A 6406-nucleotide genomic window follows, 5' to 3' on the forward strand; every position below is an offset into this window, starting at 1 on the left:
AAGTTTGGAACAATCAAGAATCTTCCAAGACAGGTCTTGGCCAGGGAGGTGACTGACAGCTTGTGGAGATGGGAGATCAACCATCCAGGCAGCATTCCACCAATCAGGCCTTAATGGTTGAGTGGCAAGACTGAAGCCACTCCTTAGTAAAAGTCCCATGACAGCCCGCTTGGAGTTTGCCAAAAGGCACCTAGAGGACTCTCAAACCATGAGAATCAAGATTTCCTGGTCTGATGAAACCAAAATTTAACTTTTTGACCTGAATACCATCCGTCTGGCGGAAACCAGGCAGCGCTCATCACCGGGCTAATACCATCCCTACAGTGAAGCATGGCAATAGCAGCATCATGATGTGGGGATGATTTTCAGCAGAGGGAACAGGACGACTAGTCCTGATAGAGGGAAAGATGAATGCAGCTAAGTACACCAAGATCCTTGAAGAGCACTCTGGACATCAGACTGGGGCGAAGGTTTACCTTCCAACATGATAACGACCCAAAGCTTACAGCCAAGAGAACAAATGAGTGGCTTTGGAGAAAGTGTATGAGTGTGCTCATCCAGAGTCCAGACCTGAATCAAATTGAACATCTGTGGCAAAAGCTGAAAATGACTGTCTACCGACTCCTTTCTGACGGAGCTTCAATGATATGCCAAGAGGAATGAGAAAAAACCTCCAGACTTGTGCCAAGTTCATAGGTTCTTTCCCATGACGCCTCGAAGCTGTAATCGCTGCCAAAGGTGCATCAACCAAGTATTAGGCTAAGGGGGTGTACAAATATGTAACGCCTAAATAACGTATTTTTGTCAGTAATATAAAATTACATACTTTCTAAAAATCTGTTTTCACTTTGTCATTATTGGCTATTGTGTGTAGATGTTTTGAGGCAAAAAATAAACTTAATCTATTGTAGACTAAGTCTGTAACGTAATAAAGCGTGGAGAAGGTGAAAGGAGTGTGCGGACTTTACAGCTTGACTATTCCCCATACATCCTCTATCTAAGTAAATTGACAGTGTGTGTCTGAGTATGTTTCTGCATGTGCGTGTAGTGCTAGGCCCAGACGAAGACCTCACAGCAGCTGTGTGCGTGGAAGGGCGACGAAGGTTAACCTTGGAAGTGCTGAGACGAGAGGGGGGCGGAGCTGAACCAGAAGCGCTCGCAACCTTCACTATGGGAACAGCCAATCGGAGCCTGGCGCTCAGAGCCAGGGGATGTGCAGCGAGCCTATTGGAGGTGGAAGTAAGTACACCCGATAGAATCAATGTTCTATCAGATAAACGTGTCAAGCTTGACTGATTGTTCCACTATGTCAACTCCACAGGCACGAGTATATGATTTGGGCTGCCAGATAAGAAATAAGCTGTTGGACAGAGTTCAGTCATTTCAACATCTCCTCACTGAATTCAGACGTCGGGTATAATCATTTCGGTTCTCCTGGACTCAGACTAATTTATATTAGACTAATTTAATATTTTCTGTACTTACTTGGAACTCTGCTCCCCCAGTCAAGAGCCATCGAGTTGCTGCAGGTGTTGATTGCCATGCCCCTGCGGCTTACCCAGAAAGCAGAGTCCCTGCTGGGCCAGACAGAGGGGGGAGTGTGGGCTGCCTGGAGGTCTAGCACTCTGCGCCTCTCCCTGACAGACCGCCTGCCCCGCCTCCTCGGCCTGCTGAGACACACCTCTCAACTGGGCCAGCAGGAGCTGAAGAGTAAGGATCCCCTGACTGTACTCTAACCTTATCCTATCCTCATTCCGACCTAACACCGGTACCTATGATCGCTATCCCATCGGCAGTCTCACGTTAATGTTAACGAATATTGGGATGTGTATGTACGTGTGCATGTGTGTGCATGGGGGGTTGGGGATAGCTTAAAATTCCCTGCTGCAATCTCTCTGTCCCTCTACCCCCCCCCCCCCAGGACCGCTGGCCACCCTGGCCGGAGCATACCACGACGTGACGGGTCAGAGGTTGGAGGCCGCGTGGCGGGAGGTTCTGTCGGCGTGGACAGCCGGACTGGTGGAGCTCCTGCCACCGCTCCTGGAGAGCCCTCAGCTCAGGCTGCTGTCCCGGGCCAGCCTCACCACCCTGGGCACCCTGCTGGACCTGGTGAGGGGCCACCGATTCACTCAGACGGACGGTACGCGGTGCCACATTCATGTGCGTCGTGTCTGTAAAACCTTCCTGTGTGTGTGTGTGTGTGTGTGTGTGTGTGTGTGCACGCTAGGTAAGCCAGCAGACAACCCATTGGGCTGAGGGGAGGCTAGCAGCATCTCTGTCTGGCCTGAGGAGACGCCTGGCCTCTGTCTACAGACTCTCCCCCAGGTAGATCCTCCACACACCTGGCTTCTCAATCAATCAATCAATCAATCAATCAAAGCTTTATTTATATAGCGCATTTCATACCCAGAGGCAACACAATGCGCTTTACAGAGAACAAGGGAGGTGTGGCAAACACTAATGTGTGTCTGTGTGTGTGTGCGTGCCTGGGCCCCGATAGAGGCAGGGGTTGGGGTAGGGTGGGGTGTAGGAAAAGGATACGGACCCGGGTTAGGGTGAGGGGAAGGGGATCTGAGCCCAGGACTGGTGTCTGTCAGTGTGTGTGTGAGCGTGAGTGTAGGTGTGCCTGGGTCCAGTTAGAGGCAGGGGTCGGGGGTAGGGTTGGGGGTGGGAAAAGGATACGGACCCGGGGTAGGGTCTCCTCTGACCGCCCCCAGCTATGGTTGTGATGAGTGAATAAATACCCTGGGATGGTTGTGTTCATTTCTTGCCCCCCCCCCCCCCCCCCCCCCGCCTCAGCGAATGCACCGTCTCGCTGGCCGTGGCCCTGCCCCTGCCGTACGGCCCCTGGTCCTGGTCCAGGGTGACGGAGGCAGGGGTCGTGGAGGTCCTCCTGGAGGGGTGGCTGCTCAGGCCCCTGCAGGCCCTCTCCTCCTACAAGCCCGGCGCAGAGCTTTACCGCCTCAAGAGGAAGATCATGGACAGCCCCTTCCGACGTGAGGACAAGTCTCCTGGGCCGCACTTACAGAGTCAACTTGGGGCCATTTTTCAGCAATCTCACTCTCTTTCTCCCCATCCCTCTTTCCTCACACACCTTTACCTCTCTCCCCTCATAAGATCAAGCTCTTCTGGTGGCAGATCAGTACGTTGTCACGTTTGACGGGCGTCTGTACGAGCTCCCGGCCGTGTGCCCTCCTCTCCTCCTGGCCCGAGACATCTCTGGGGATTCCTTCACAGTGCTGTTGAGCTCCGAGCGCGGCCCGCGGCGCTCCCTGCTGGTGGGAGTGAACAACGGGACCGTTGTGGTTCATCAGGACGGGCAGGTAAAAGATCCTCTCGTGGGTGTTCACTGCTGGCTGTATGTGGGTGGATGGATAAGTATATGGGGAGCCTCTAGCACTTATCCCTGCCGCAGCATTTCACCATCGTCATATTTCATGGGATTTCCCCAGGACGTTATTCGATTTCAGTGATGCACCACCACCCCAGGTGACGTATTTGTGCAACGTTACGTTCCGGACACGCCTGGAACACCTCCCTAGGGAGGCGCCCAGGAGGCATCCTCACTAGATACCTGAACCACCTCAACTGGCTCCTTTCGACGCAAAGGAGCAGCGGCTCTACTCCGAGTCTCTCCCGGATGACTGAACTTCTCACCCCGATCTCTCAGGGAGACCCCAGCCACCCTCCAGAGAAAACTCAATTCGGCCGCTTGTATCCATCATCTCGTTCTTTCGGTCATGGCCTCTATGACAAAATACTTTCTCACAAAAAAATTTTTAGTCTCAAATATTATAATTTTTTGCTATCAGTGTGAAAACTTTTTCTCTCAAATATGTTTTTTCTCTCATATCATTTATTTTCTCGCATGTAATAAAGACACAAATCTCACTCCATATTTAATCACCTCCAACTGGTACAAAATACCGCTCCTAGAGTTCTTACAAAAACCCGGAAATATGATATTTCCCCTATTCTCGCCTCATTGCACTGGTTACCCGTGGCGTTCAGAAGTGATTTAAAGACTTTATTTTTTGTTCTCAAATCATTGAGCAGGGTTGCACCATTCTATTTGTCTGACCTTCTCTTACCTTACACCCCTGCTTGTGACAGAAGGTAGTAGGGCTTTTGCCGTAAGGGCTCCTCAACTGTGGAATAACCTTCCTTTTGGGAATTAGACAAGCTACATCAGTGTCCTCTTTTAAAACGCTTTTTAAAACCCATTTTTATAAATCGGCTTTTACTTGAGTTGTTTTGTCACTGTCTTTTACCCTCACTTACCCGCACTGTATTTCTCTATTTTTTATGTCTGTGAAGCACTTTGTAAACCTGTTTTTTTAATAAGTGCTAGACAAATAAAGCTTATTTATAATAATAATAGCCTACATGTTTATGTGTTTGCTCTTTTAAGAATTTACCACTGTTTACCATTCCAGGTCAAGGTGAACTGCCCTGAAACACGCATGTCGTCCGGTGATGGGTTGATTGTCAAGAGAGACTCAAACCTTGTGGAGGTGTCCAATCAAGACGGGATGTCCGTGTCATGTGACCCATCGCTCGACTTGTGCAGTTTGACTCTGGACGGCTGGTTACACGGTGAGAAAAGAATGCAACTCTTATTTCAGTTCACTCCAACATCACGCTTAATAAATGCTAGCAGCCAATAACCTCCTCTTGTCTAGGTGTGTCTACTGGCCTCCTGGGAACCAATGATAACGAAGCAGGAAATGACTTCCCTCTCCTTGATGGGTCTCAGGCTGAGAACATGGCTGACTTTGTGCACAGTTGGCAGGTATGCAAAGGCATGTTTGGTAGGCCTAGCCCTAAAATCACATGTGGCCCCAGCCTGCCCCCCTATTTGTAATGGTCTAGAACCACCACTGCAGGTTTGTTTGTTCTCCAGGGTGCGGAGTCTGTTCATGCTCTTAATGTATCAAAAACAAAGGAATTAATTATTGATTTCAGGCAGAATAGTAGCAAACCAAAGGCCAACATAATACATGATGAGGAAGTCCAAATTGTCGACACATGTAAGTACCTTAGACCAGTGTTCGAACATTCTATGCAACTTCATTCAATGAAAGCCTTCTGACCTTCTCATTTAATTTTGTTTAATGGTTTGTCTGTGAAGATCAAAAACAGCCTTAATCAGGAGTCTGAAACCCGCGGTTCCGGAGCCACATGTGGTTCTTTAGCTCCTGTCCAGTGGCTCCCTGGCTCCAAGAAAAATTTACCGGATACTCGAGGCTTCCTTCCAAATGATGCACCAGACCTCCCCCTCCTTTAAGTGCTGACAAATAAAGCTTATTTATAGCCATATATAATAGCCTACATGTTTATGTGTTTGCTCTTTTAAGAATTTACTGCTGTTTACCATTCCAGGTCAAGGTGAACTGCCCTGAAACACGCATGTCGTCCGGTGATGACATGCGTACCACTGGGCCTGAAAAGAAAATCAAGGCGAAACACTGCCTTTTTACCATCATTATCATTACATTAACATCATCATTGCCACCATTATGAGGCTCAAATGTTTTGTGGCTCTAGTCAGGTTTTGATGATAGAAAAAGTTGCTGAACTCTTTTGATAGAAAAGGTTGCTGATCCCTGACCTATAGTAAATGCTATTGTAAAAGCCTGCTCCAAGATTATCAGAAGTTTGGCTCCCTTTAAGAGATATAGGTGGCCCCGAAGGCATAGATAATTAATCAAACAGATCATAATCTAGCCAGTGGTAACTGACCCAAGGGAATTATAGTAAAGTGGTAAGCGGTTTGTTCCCCCACCCAGTCCTTCATTCCTTCTGCTACTAAATACCGACAGCAGCCACTAAGTTGTTCTTGAAACTGTGAATCTACTGTACATTTACTGTGATTTCATATTTATACTATAGGCTTATGTTGTAGTTGTATTATGTTGACCTGATGTCTCTCATGTTTCTTGCCTATGAAAAGTTTTGTTGTGTTTTTATCTATGGATGGTATTTATGGGCTGCAAATGAATCATGTGTCTGAATCTGAATCCCTTTTATACACTTATTTGTAGTACCAAAAATACTATGATTGTGCCTACAGGTAAGGCCTGAATGTGTCAGAGAGCTGGAGATGTCAGAGGCTTGTTCTAAGACGGGCACAGAGGCTGTGAGCTGCGAGTTCCTCTTCTCTGCCCATGACTCTCCACTGGGCTTCTGCTTCAGAGTGGTGAGTACACCAACAGGGCTCACCAGGTGAAGATGGGACCAATGTTCCCCATTCACCTAATGGGATTTCTTCATATGGTACACTGTTAATTATATATGTTAATTGTTAGTTCATTTTCTCCTCTCCATGTTCCCCTGCAGGTGGACCCAGCCCAGTTCCTGCGGGTGTGTGTGAGGAGCCATTGTGGATCAGTTTCGGGCCCCTCCA

The sequence above is a fragment of the Borostomias antarcticus genome (genome assembly GCF_949987555.1).
Source record: "Borostomias antarcticus genome assembly, chromosome: 24".
Classification (NCBI taxonomy): Eukaryota; Metazoa; Chordata; class Actinopteri; order Stomiiformes; family Stomiidae; genus Borostomias; species Borostomias antarcticus.